Below are 13,293 nucleotides of genomic sequence, written 5' to 3' on the forward strand. Positions count from 1 at the left end.
AGCTACAACAGTGTGTGGCAGGTAGCACAGGCGACATGACCGCACAGTAGTGAATCAGACAGAAGTACACAAGACGCTTTCAGGAGGAAAGGCAAACACATAGAACAACTTGGTCAGAGCTACGCAGCCTGCACTAATCATTCCTATCTATTAACGACAAATTAGTGACCAAAAAATGGCATCAGGACAACTGCGAAGCAGAGCAAATGAGATAGGCTTTCTTCCAAAATCCCAAGGGCTTCTTGAAAATATTCCCAAACCCTTCAGGCCAACGTTGGCCTCCTGTCCCTGTAGAGGGCGCTGTCGGGGATACGAGCATTTCTCCTGGTGTGGTGCGGATCTAGGCCGCAATCTCGTCTTCCAGCCGCGCTTCCGCCGGAGTTTCTTTTGTCACGGCGCCAGCTCCTCTCAGTGCCTCAGAACTCCGAGAATCTGCAAACATCTCTCTTCTTCCACAGCTGTCTGTTCTCTTTCGGCAGCCGCCCAACGCTGAGGCTGCACGGTGAGTTCACTGCGGGGCGCTGGTCCATTTGATGAAAGCGAGGCCCCGAGGGCGGGATGCTCCGGGGTGGTTACCGGAGACGCGTGTTCCCCGGGCCTTGGTCCCCGGAGACTCGCGTGTTCTCGGAGGAGACCAATAGTGGGCTGCGGCCTCGGCTGTCAGGGTACGGACGCCAATTGCGGTCAGCGTCCAGGCGACGCTGTTCGCGGGCCTGGAGCGAGGAGCAGAGGGCGCCGTGATCTTTCTTGCCCGCGTGTGGGCCTCCGGTTCGTGGCAGTCACGGTGCCGAATCCGCTTGTGGTTTGTTGAGACGGGAGCAGTGAGTGCCACCTAGGCACTCACCTAGGACCACCGGACTCCTTCCCCTCCACGATCTTTCAGGGCCAGGGCTCAAAATATCCATTTTGCTAAGGTCAATTACGGATGCTCCCAGAACCCTAGGAAACAGCTTCGATATTATAGACAGCTAAGTTAGGTAGTAATATAGACCGTCGGACAGCGCTGCACCCTGGAGAGTTCAATGCAGAAGAAAACTGTGGATGGAGGCACATTCACTGAAGGCCAGACTGCAGCAAGAGAGGAATTACTCAGTCATATACTTCCCCTAGGGATGAACAGCAACGTTTGATACTCAGGATAGGCATGAATCATCTCTTGGTAGAGGACCAGACCTTAATCCAATCCTTCCAGGAAAGTCCTTGTCCATCCCATGTGCTCTTGCTGTGTGACTTCCCAATTTGATCTCCATTTAATCAATATTACCCCAGCGACTATACTTGTCATAACCTTTTAGTTCACCATAGTCTTAGTTTACTTCATACTCAACTTTTGATTTTCCACAGGATCAATATTACCTGAGCAACTATGCTTGTAATCTTAGTGATTGGTTGATTGCATTTGTGTCCCACCTGGAACCTGCCTCACCTCCTGACTTTGCCCAATAAACACCCTTAGAAGTGAGATGGGGGGGGGGGGGGCAGCTCGCTTTCCAGGCTCCCTTCTGTCCCTCTGAGAAGCTTTCTTCCTCAGTACATTCTTCCTTCTCTTAACTTCTTTTTTCCTAGAATTCATTCCTCAATGTTAGAGAAAACAGACGCTGATTTTAGGACTTGTAGCAGGTTGGGATTTGTATTCCCTCTATGTCATTGGGACTGCAGTCCCCTGCTAGCACTGAAGCTCCTTCCTGTTTCCCCTGCTTAGGCCTTGCTTCTTCAGGGACATGTGGAGATGGATGGAAACTTCTCCTGTGGTCAGCACCTTGGATTCTGCAGCAGCCAGCCAGCCACTCCCTCCCCTACACTGCCTTTCCAGCTCTCCCTGCTGCCAGTGCAGAGCCCTGCTGTTCTGGTAAGTGCTTTGGAGCTGAACTCCTTGAAGTGGGAGCCCTCTTAGGTTGCCTTTCCACCTATACCTGCAGAGCAGTGGTGGTGGAGGGCTTGGGTTCTGAGATCTGCCTGGCAAAACCCCTGTGCAGACTGAAGCCTGGTGAAGCACATGGGGATCTTGGGGTCGGAGTTGGGTCCAAAGACACGAGGTCAGATTCTGGCTGAGTTCCCTGATGTTTCTGAGCTTTAGTTTCTGTGACATAGGGAAGCTGCAAAGATTTGAGAGTAGTGAGCTTGACTGATTGCCTTTTGAATCTTGCCCTGGCAGGGTATACATACTCTGGATATCTGTGGGGTAAAGAATTGAATCATCTTGACCATAAATTTGTATTCTGGTGAGGTTTTCATGGCAGGTGGAATTTCTTTTTCCCTTTGTAGAACTCAGTGTTGTATTGGGTTTTTGCTTTGAGTTACTTCACCTTATTTTTAGTTTATTTTTTGTTTTTAATTTTGAGGTGTTCTCTTGCTAAGCACTTTAATTGCCCAGATTATATTCAAACTTATGCTCCTTCTGCCTTAGCTTCCAAGAGCACTGGAGTTCCAGGCATGTGCCACCTCAGGTGGCAGCTCTGATGGAATCTTCTGTGTGATGATGGCTCTCAGGAGTTGGGCGTGGCTAGTAGTCTCCCATCTCTGGACTGCTGGAGGAAATTGTGGTTACATGTTAGCTTCCTGGTTTACCTGCTTGTCTTTGCCACAGTATTTGAAAATGATTAGGGCTGCCTGTGCCCTGGGCATTGGTAATGCAGGGAGAGAAACTGCTAAAAGCCTTTCTCTGTGTTTGGAGGGTTCACTCCCTTCCCTTACAAACTCTGGAGCTTTTGCACACCTTGTTGCCACCTTGTAGATGTCCCTGGGCCTCTGGTGTCTTGCTTACTGGGTGCTCTGTGCAGCTCAGTGCTGGTGTCTGAAGCTTTAGCAGGGGAGAATGGAGTTGAGTGCTTTCCTCAAGGAGCACCTGTGGGTGGGGAGTAAAGCCACAGCAGGGGTCACTTTTTTATCCTCAGCTCATTGTGAATGACCCTTTAGCAGTTGTTGGTTTGCTGGGCTCTGTATCTCTCCTGTGATCTTAAGGGGAGTGTCTGAGTCTTGCCCCTTGATTTATCTTATACCTGGCATGGCAGATTCTCAGTGTTTGGCACTTAGAGAACAAATGAAACTGAGAAAAGAAGAGAAGCCTGCCATGTCATGACCCTCAGCATAGTTTGGCACTTCACAAGCAAATTTTAGAGCAAGGCAAATCACCTGGCCCACCAGGGTAGGTATCCCAATGGATGCTCCTTTTGGTGCCAGGAGCCAAACAGGTAGGCCTGGAGATGGATGACATAGTCGAGTGACCCATGTAATCCGCCCTGGCCCTTAGATGACAAAAGTGGGCTAGTCTGGTGGTGCTTCAAGTCAAGGCTGCTGTGCATGCTGGCACATCCAGCCTTCCAGAGTCCAGCATTCAGCTTCAGGGCCACTGCAGACTAACCTACTTGTACATAAGATGAAACTGAGGATGTCCCTGCATGGTCTTCTCCTTAAATTAAGCTCTTTATGTAACAGACAGTAGGACACTGTTCAGGTAATTATGACAGTGTCTGTGAAGCACTTCCAACCTGCTAGCTTCTCCATGTACTGCCCAGGACAGCTTTGACTAAAGATTTTTAAGTGGTTCCTGCAGGCTTGTTTATTGCAGAGGTTGCAGCTTGGTACAGGGCAGACATGGACATATCTCTATTCTGCCAGGAAGCAGCTGGACCATGTAGCTCCAGGGAGAAGTGGGAACTCTGGAGATCTCCCATATCTGATATTGGGAACCCAGCTCAGAATCCTGATTTTTAGTCTCAAGAATGCCACGAGAAAATAAAAACAAGACAAGTATATAAAATTCCAACAATGGCTGGGAAGTCAAAATCTCTGGATCCCCTTCCTTCACTCTCGCACAGCCACTATTTATTAGCTGTATACGATGATAGGTGGGGCTAGCCAAGTATTACATTTCATCTGAAGACTCCGATTCCAGAGGGCATAGATGACCTTATGCTTAGAAGTGTCTTGTCCTTGAGTATAATCCTGAGATGACTCAAGAAGGAGTCTTCTAAACTTAAGATCACTTAAGATGATCTTAAGTTTAGAAGACTCAATAGGGACTCTGAGAGGAGTGGTGTCAGTAATCCCAATTCTTCCTTTTCTCCCATAGGGAAATATGCAAAACTAGTGACTGTGAATTTGTGGACCCTAAAGCTGGGAAGTAGATGGAAACTACATAAAGGCAGCTTCATCTGGTTCTCAGTTAGAGACGCACCTGGCTCTTGCTGTACCCACTTAGGGTCCAGCGGTTTATGGTACTCTGTGTTTTCTTTTGGTATACAGGCAGCAGAACTTCGGCATGAAATGCAGGAATAGCTTTGGCATTGTACTCTGCCATGCCCAAGTGCCCATCACCTCACTGCCATGTCCTAGTTTGGGGACCTGCCCAGATTCCTGGTTTCCTCATCAGGAAACTAGGGAGTGTAAAGTGGTAATTTGTCTTAGGTGTACATTGTTCCTACTTTCTTATGTGGGGCATCTTCCCTTTGTGTGTCTTGGATGGAGCAGGTTAAGTTCACGCAGGACAGGAAGGCAGCTGCAGGGTCCTGTTCTCTGTGCTGTTGCAATCCCGTCCCAGGCCATTTTCTGACACTTGCTGGCATTTTTGTCAAGGCCCATGTCTGTTTCCACTCCCTGTTCACTGTGACTGTAGGCTATATTTGGGAATTCAGAAAAGCCAGGAGGTTTTCCTCATGTGCAAGACAATGTTCTTTTCTTTCCAGGGGATTGGCAATGACCTCAGAACGTACAGTTAGAGGTGTCAATGGATTCACTGTCCACGACTGATTCGCTTGTTTCCTAGACATGCTGTCAGCAGTGCTAAGTTGGCTGATCATATGCTGGCTTCTTGTCTCTTGCAGGAGTGTCACACGTGTGCTGATGAGTGTGTGAGAGGTTTCCTCAGGGAGAAGATGGTGAAATGTCAGGTATGTGGTGATGTTCTTGGTTTTCTAGAGCTCACGTGTACTGTCGGTGATCAGTTGAGTTTCAATGCTCTGGATGGGGAGTGAGCTCAAGGGGGAAGGCTGCTTCGTTGTGCTCCTAGTTCTGTTCCACTTAGCCTCTTTATTTGAGGGGCTGCTGCAGAGAAAATGCTTCCAGAGCTGGGTTTGGGCTCCCAGCATCCCTGAGGGCGGCCCTCTGTTTTGAGGAGGAAAACAGCAGTGTGTTGGAATGGACAGAGGGCCACCTGGAGACTTAACTCTAGGTTCCTATGCAGTGAGCAGCGTTCTGGTCTTCTGTGTGCCTCAGTGGATGATGCTCAGTATTGTTACCACTCAAACCCAGTCTCTAGCTCAAGAATTCCGAGGAATTCTGCCAATATTTGCCTTCAGTTCATGTCAGGGAGCGCCAGGTGATCTCTAGAGTCACAAAGCAGCTTCTGTCCTCCCAGTTCCATCATTTCCTGGAATGCTGGCCATGATCTCTCCGTCCAGCTTAACTTCTGTCCTTCTGCACCCTGTATTCGAAAGTGATCGTGGGCTGCCTGTGCCCTGGTCATTGATAGTGCAGGGAGAGGAACTGGTGAAAGCCTTTCCCCGTGTTTGGAAGGTCTACTGCTGTCCTACCAGACCCTGGTGCTTTCCCACAGCTTTTAGATGCCTCCTGGCTCCTGCATCATCCAGTTCAGTAAGTGGCCCTTCTCTCTGGCCTGGGGCAGGTTTCTGTGACTTCTTGAGAGAAGGTTGTGGAAGCCTGGACCTCACCAGAAGTGGATGGGCTGTGATGGGTGTGGAGCCTTGGCATCAGGCTCTTCCTCCAGGGACTTTCTCAGTCTCCATCCAGTGGGCCTCAGCACTAAGCAGGCTGAGGGGCAGTTACTGCTTTGCTTGTCTCCTGGCTTCCTTCCTGGTGGTCAGAAGGGTGGCGCGTTTCTTCTGTGTCTTCATTTTCCAGAAGATCAGTTTTCTATGAGCCTAGGGCAAAGGAAAAACAAGGAGATTCCCTTTGCTGTAAGAGCTGGGATGCATCGCCTTGTGCAGGGCTGGGTTGGGGGTACAGTAAGCAGTCTGTGCAGGAGCACACTGGTGTTTTCTCCCCTTGAAGAATTCAACAGGTCACCTCCAGGGGACGGACAGCTTTTCAGCTCTAGCCTGTGCGTACTGTGGTAAGGAGCAGGGATAGGCAGAACAGGATGTAAGTGAGGGATTTATGGAAGTGGCCCTTCCTTACACAGCCCTCCTGCTGCTCTGTCTCCTCCTCAGGTCTGTGCCACATGCTGGCAGAGAAATACCACATTGAAGACAGTCAGTAATAGTTGGCGCAACAGATAAAACAGACACGCTCCACCACTTTTAGGAGATCTCCAGTCCCTTTCCTAGAGGTAAGCTGCTTTTGGGATTCCTAAAATAATGAGACCTTTCGTGATGGTAATATGGATAAGTCAACACTGTGCACCACTGTACAGAGAGGCTTGGTCCTAAGTGTCACAATAGAGATCGTCAGACTGGGCTCTGAGGTCAGGTTTCTGGTCCATTCTCAGGAGTTATGGCTTTTTGTACCATGTAACGTCGGTTCTTTTTCTCTGATTGTTTGCAGAGTGATGTAAGCAGGTGATGAGGAGGAGATGAAGGGTGATACATGGGTCCCCAGATCTCCCTCCATGGACTCCTGAATCTCATCTGGTACCAGGTTTGAACCAGCAAACCCTGACAGCAAGACAAAAGAAGATGTGAGAGAATTATTTTTTGCTGCGGGCTAGGGAGCTTCACGGAAAGGAAGCCTTGAACTGACTCAAACTTCAGATTTATTCAGGAGTAACAAAGACAATGTATTCTGCTGAGGTTTGTGTCAGGTTGCTGAATTAATAACTGTTACCTGATTATTCCTCTGGAAGCTTCCTTGTTTCCCTGTTGGGCTCTTCTATATGCGGGTTGACAAAATATCCTGTCCTGAAGATGTTCAGGCTCCTGGCTGGGGGTTTAGCTAAGTGGCATAAGCGCCTGCCTGACAAGTGCAAGCTCATGAGTTTGATCCCTTTTACCAAAAAAAAAGAGGGTTCCAGCTCTTTGGAGTTAGCAGCCTTGTGCTTTCCCATCCCAAGTTTACCTGTTGAAATTGCAAGGAACTCCACCATCTGGTACGCCACTCTAGAGTTGTTTTGTTTTGTTTTTGGAGACAAAGTCTCATTATGTCGGCCGAACTGAACTCTAATTCACAGTGAACCTTCTTACCTCAACCTCCTCGCTGCTGGGATTATAGGTGTGCGCCACCATAGCTGGTGCCACCTGCCTTTTGGGATCATGAAGGACCCAGCCCCTCCAGACCTGCTGGTACTGAGTTCTGGGCCTTCTTTTGTGTTACAGCAGCTGCAAGCTGTAACAGGAAGTGGGTGAACTTAGGCATCACAGACACCCAATACCTGTCTCTTCATTCCTCCATATGGTTGTGCCAGGGATCTAGTGGGATGGTCAGAACCCAGGGCTTTTACAGAGGGCTGGTTGTGTAGATGCCTTTGGCCTTGCAGGTGTGCAAGTCCAGACTCAGCAGGCGTCCAACCCAAGCCACATTGTTTGCACAGGGAGCTGGGTTCATGGAAGTGCCGTGAGCAGCTAGGTGTTTGACTAAGAATGTTTTGGAAGCCAGGTTTCAGGACCCAGTAAGGGCCACTGGCAGGAAGACAAAGCTCTGACAGGTGAATTTTACAGACATGACCATGTGATCCTGTTCTTCAGCCCCCAGATTTTTCTCATTTTGTCAGAGGGTCTCCCGTTTGATTCCCACATGGCAGTTGCAGGATCCTGTGCTCCTTTCCTTGTGGACCAGGCATCTGGCACCAGGCTCCTGTACATCTTGGCCCTCCTCCCTCTGCTCTTCTCTGCCCTATATTCGAAAGTGATTGTGGGCTGACTGTGCCCTGGTCATTGATAGTGCAGGGAGAGAAATATTGAAAGATGTTTTCCCCGTGTTTGGAGGGTCCATCTGTCCCTTCTGAACCCTGGAGCTTTCCCACATTCTTGTTCTCTTCTGCCAGCCTTGTAGGAATGCAGTGCTTCTTGGATTGCCACAGAAGTCAGTGTCAGGGGTCACCATGCCAGCGTCTTTCTCGCCTTGTCTTGTTTCCAGCAAGTAAGGTGTCTATGCATTGAGATGTTGCCCAGCAGAGTTCAGTCCTGTGGGGAGCAGATCAGGATTCCAGAGCCTCAACCTGCTCATGGAAAGATTGTGTTTAGGAATCCCAGTGAATGCATGCGAGTATCAGCACAGTAGGAGGAAGTGCAACATTGGTGTGTACGGTGGTTCCCAAGTGTTTCTGGAGCAGCTTCCTGAAGAGTGTGTGTGTGGGGCCATTTCTAAAACAGAACAGGAGGTGCAGTGTCGATGTGTGCTAGGGCAGCTGGGACAGCAGGCAAGAGACTTTGGGAGTTGGGTGAGCAGGGCTGGGTGAATGCAGCGGAGAATATATAAGGGATAAGCAAGGGAAGTATCTTTACATATCAGTGGTGTGTGATTGAGAGCCCTTAGGTCTATATTGGTGAGAATGGGAGGGCACTCAGTTCTGAGGTGGGACACACCTCACTTCCCAGAGGGTGCAGCTCCTAAGAGTTTTGCTTGCTCTCAGGACCCTCTAAGGTATGCATTGGTATCACCCATTGTGTGCTCTTACCAACTGCTTACTCCTCTTCAGTTCTCTTGGCTTTCAGGGAATCCCCTTTTGATACCTGGTTTCTGGAGAGTAAAGTCCTCAGGTCAAGAATGAAACTTGAGAGCTAGGTGTCAGATATGTCCTAGTACTTGAGAGTCTGAGGCCCAGGCTGGCTTCAAACTTGTGGTGATCCTCTTGCCTCAGCCTCTCAAGTGCTGGGATGTACCGTGACATCTGGTTCTAGTTTCATTAAAAAAAAAAACAAACCCAAACATGAAAAATGCTCCATGCTGAGCCAGTTGCTTAAACTTATCAACTTCACAAATAGACACAACAACATCCTAGAGTGGTCCTGCATGTCCTCTACACTCTTAATGGATATACAGCTGCTGAGTCACTTGCTTCAGCTTCTAAACTTCTCAAGTTGACACAGAAACAGAGAGAGAGAGAGAGAGAGAGAGAGAGAGAGAGAGAGAGATAGTGTGTGTGTGTCCGTGTCTGTGTTCAGGCGCGTATGTATGTGCGTGTGTGTTAGATACAAGTTAAATGGACATTTTTCTCTCTTCATTGTTGATGGACCTTGCAGGGTGGGATATGATCGGCAAGGTGCACTCCTTTGGGTGTGTACCAAGAAGAGGGATTTCTGGGTTCCAGCACCCTTTTAGCAAACACCAATGATCAGCAGTTGGGTCACAGCAGGTACTAAATAATGTGGACGTCATTCCAGTCACAGGTGGTGTGCACACCCTTCCTCAGTTAGGGCTCCTTGATGGAGAAGTAGCAGTGTGGCTGCAGAGTACTCAGGGTACAGCCAGCACCTGTGAAGGGCCAGCTGCCTTACCAAGTGCTCGTTCTGTTGGAGACGGTGACCTGTATGCTGAGACTATACATAGATGTGTTGTCTACCTAGCCTACAGGAATGATTTTTGGACTGTTCTTTGGCATATTGTTTTGTCCATGTTCCCTAGGGCTTGGGTGGGGGCATATGAGGAAGTGAGGTGAGAGCGGCATCCTGTGAGTTCCAGGTGTATTAATCTGCATTGGGCCAGGGAGCCCCCCATCTCTCCCGCAACTCTGCCAGGAAGGGCCATCCAGAAACTTGACTGGGGAAGAGAGCTTCCTGGGTCATCTTGCCTCTGGGTCTGTGATATGTCACTACTGTGTTAAGAAGAAAAGAGTCTGGATTCAGGCACCAGCGACTCTGATCCTCCGATTGACCCATCTGGCCAAGTGACCTGCTCTCAGCCTTTTACAAGCTCAGCTGGGTTAGCAGTGTTTTGTTTTGATGTGTTTTCTTCTGGTGTTAAAATCATAGTTCCTGACCATTTCCAACCTAAAAGCCTTACCCAGTATATTTATGCTGGACTTCCGTGATCCATAGGTCACAGTGGCAGGTAGTTGGATGCTGGGTTCAGCTGGGCTGTTCTCTAGGACTCAGGCCATCAGGCCATTCCCCAGCTCCCTGGCCCCAACCTCCCTGTCTTCTCCACTCTTTGCCCCTTTTCTGGTCCCCTAACCAAATACGATCTTGGGCTGCCTGTGCCTCATTTATTGGCAGTACATAGAGACGAACATGGAAGACCTTTTCCCTGTGTTTGCAGGGGCCTCTTTTCATTGCTTGCAAACTCAGGAGCTTTCCCACACTTCAGGCTTCCTGCCTACCCTTTAGACCTTGGCCTTCACTGGCCCTCATGGGAAACTGTCACTAGAGCAGCTTCCTGACTTGAAAAATTAAGGTTCCTTGCCAGATGCTATGCATTTCCATTTAGACTCCTTACCACAGTAAATCCTAGCCGCACTGTAGGACACGTGTGAGAATTGTAAGTTAAGGATTCTGCTCTACAACATTTGTAGGAGTGGAGGATAATCTGGATAATGCATGTTTTACTACAGCCATGCTTTAAATGCTCATTCGCGTCCTTTGCTTCTTTATCTCCCCCTTCCCCCCACACTGAGGATTGCTATGCATGCTAGCACCACCCACCTGCTGTACCACTGTGTGACATCCTTTATGAAGTCCTCTTTCATTTTTTGAGACAGATTTACTTTGTAGTTCAGGCTGGCTTTGAAGTCACAGAGATCCTCCTGCCTTAGTGTCCCCAGTGTACACCTACATACGGCTTCCCCAGGACAAGGCCGCCACTGGCCCTTTAATTTTGAGGAAGGCTGTGCTAATTTACTGAGGCTGGCCGCAATGGTGATTACAGGCGTGGGCCAGTTGGCAGTCCTTTATCCTTGTGCACAGCTTCTCCAGCAGCCTGCCTTCCTTCCCCAGTTGTTCTCCTGGTTCTGGCGCTTTGCAGTTCAGCCAGGCATGGAGAGTTATTGGACAGTCGTGACCCTTTTAGATTCATACCTTCTAAGCCAGGAATTGTGCCACATGCCTGCAGTTCTAGCATTTGGGAGGCTGAGGCAGGAGGATTGTTGTGAATTCCAGGGTGGCTTGGGCTACATAGTTCTAGGCAAGCCTGAACTACAGATAAGGAAAACCTTCTTCAAACTAAGCAAATATAGGCAGGCAGGCAGGCAGCTTTTCTCTCCAGAAGGCCTGGTAATTGAGAATGGGTTTGGAGTCCTCCGGATTGTGTGGGGTTCACTTGCTGTGTGATGACATCAACCATTGATCACTTGTGCATTTATCATATAAGTCGGATTTGTGATCTTTAGAGACCTCGCTACCTAACAAGTCTCTAGATGTTTGGCTTCCACTTGTCTCTCTGGGCTGGGTAAAATTGAATGGATCTTTGTGAAACAGGATGACAGCTGTGAGGGCTTTGCAGTAGGTTGGGCAGACAGGTAAAGACCATGTGATGGAAGAGCTGCTAGCAGGGGTGGTCTGTCTTCTTGTTCGGGATGCTTTAGCTGGGCCCAGGGGTACACTTCTGTGATCCTGGCTACCTGGCAGTCTACGAGTGGAGAGTCCCAAGTTTGAGGACGGCCTGGGCTTTTTAGCAAGATCCTTTCTGAAAATAAAAGGCAGAAGATGAAGCTTAGTCTTTTGTGAGGCCGTGGATTGAGTGGCTTCTACTGCGAAATACATTATTCCAGCATGATGGATGGTGAGGTCCTGCTCTGATTGTGAACTGCTGGAAAGAAAATCATTTGCTATAAAAACTTACTTTTCTGTTCTTAGGACTTCTAATGAGGTGTGCATAAACTGGAGCTGTCTATTAGGAACGCCCGTGTGATATCAGCTTGCGTGGGAGAACCTGGTGCTGGAGCCTGAGTGCTTTGTTTGCCTCCTCAGTTCTCACCAAGCCTGACAGTCTGTACCCTGGGGAGAGCTTGGATCTGAGTGCACTGAGTTTTTTCTCAGTGATGGTAAGTTAGGGCCAGGGGCCTGGAACCCACAGCCAGGGCTAAGGGGTTTTGTGTTTATGCAGATGAAGCTCTCAACCTTTCTTGTCACCTCTCTTTGTTTTAGATCCTATTGGTGTTGTCCAGGAACTCTAGGAGCAGAAAATGGAGACTGAGGCCACCAGAGGAAGTGTAATTGGAGCTGTGGCTGTCCCTGCAGGCTGCTCAGAGCATTGGGGACTGCTCTTCACCCTGGGAAGAATTTGGATCCACACTGGCCCTAACCTGTTCCTCCAGCCCAGCCTGCCCACCCCCTGACAGCACAGTTAGCTCATCAGTGGGCGGATTCACGGAGGAGCACAAGGCCTCCTGACACAGTCGCCTTCCAGATGCATGTGAACTTAGGAGAACATTTTAGGTCTAAATGATCGCAGAGTATGTGCCTTTCTGAAGAAAAGGTATTTTAGTGTTTTTGTGTTCCAAGTTAAAAAACTGTCACTACCAAAGAATTAGGATTATAGACTTTGATTTGTAAAATAATACAATTAAGTACAGTAGGTTTAAAGGTTACTTGTATTTGGATAATACTAGGCATTTTAAAATAAAACTCCCTCAAAGTGGAGTTCATTGGGGGAATTAGAAACTATTGCCACGTAAATAAAATTGTGTGTTTTAGAATGGTACTGTGTATCTGAAATAATTTTTGGAGATTTATTAGTTTTACATGCTCACATAAAAATTAAAACTTGAGGGGCTGGGGACTTAGCACAGTGGCATAAGCGCCTGCCTTGCAAGCAGGCAGTCATAAGTTCAATCCCTGGTATCGATAAAAATGAGAAAGACAAAAAAAAAATCATGTCGAAATGATAAGTGAAGATAGTGAGAAATTATTAGTGAAGATAGTGCTTCAAGAGACTAGAAGAAATGGAAGGGCTTTTGTAAAGTGATGTGGACAAACTGGTAAAACACAATACAATTTTAGGAGTGAAGGAGAACAGGATGGGTAGGGCTGAAATAAAAACTAATAATACGGATTACTTGTTGCTTTTAAAACTGAACGTCTGTAGGGCAAACAGTAAAAATTTAAATTGCTGCAAAGAGCAAACGAAAAACTGTTAAAACCCAGGGATAACACACCTGTTATCCCAGCACTTGGGAGGCAGGAGGATCACCATGAATCTAAGACCAGCCTGAACCACACCATGAGACTCAAAAAATAAAAGCCACCCAGGGGCCAGGTTCAGCAGTCAGATTTGTGCACTTACTGTAACAAAGAAACTTAAAGCTGTGACTAGCAGAAGAAACGAGATTCATCCTGAAACAGGAATAATCACCAAACCTTTACCCTATACTGTTAGGGCCAGTTGCCTACAATCCATTGGCAAGAAGGAAAAGGCGCCAGGTCTTGGCATCAGACTGCTGTCTGTTTTTTGAGTCTGGTTGTGTTG

The 13,293-nt window shown here is 48.2% G+C and overlaps 1 long non-coding RNA gene and 3 other non-coding genes across 5 annotated transcripts; all 4 read left to right on the forward strand.

The window, feature by feature from the left end:
- The first annotated feature begins 319 nt into the window (after positions 1 to 319).
- On the forward strand, positions 320 to 12,528 carry LOC101788446 (uncharacterized). Of its 2 annotated transcripts, XR_001200765.3 has the most exons (7): positions 320 to 502; positions 1,703 to 1,849; positions 4,824 to 4,889; positions 6,168 to 6,286; positions 6,502 to 6,746; positions 11,682 to 11,869; positions 11,973 to 12,528. It is a non-coding gene; the product is annotated as an uncharacterized LOC101788446 (long non-coding RNA). The 2 variants fall into 2 exon arrangements; XR_216252.4 differs by lacking the exon at positions 4,824 to 4,889.
- Positions 2,583 to 2,715, forward strand: LOC111756202 (small nucleolar RNA SNORA71). The gene has a single exon (XR_002790678.2). It is a non-coding gene; the product is annotated as a small nucleolar RNA SNORA71 (small nucleolar RNA).
- LOC111756198 (small nucleolar RNA SNORA71) lies at positions 5,421 to 5,553 on the forward strand. The gene has a single exon (XR_002790674.1). It is a non-coding gene; the product is annotated as a small nucleolar RNA SNORA71 (small nucleolar RNA).
- Positions 7,784 to 7,916, forward strand: LOC111756201 (small nucleolar RNA SNORA71). Its single transcript, XR_002790677.1, has one exon. It is a non-coding gene; the product is annotated as a small nucleolar RNA SNORA71 (small nucleolar RNA).
- Positions 12,529 to 13,293: the final 765 nt, after the last annotated feature.

This window comes from Cavia porcellus, unplaced genomic scaffold (genome assembly GCF_034190915.1).
Source record: "Cavia porcellus strain 051 isolate PalLab524CR breed Dunkin Hartley unplaced genomic scaffold, mCavPor4.1 scaffold_5, whole genome shotgun sequence".
In the NCBI taxonomy this organism is placed as follows: domain Eukaryota; kingdom Metazoa; phylum Chordata; class Mammalia; order Rodentia; family Caviidae; genus Cavia; species Cavia porcellus.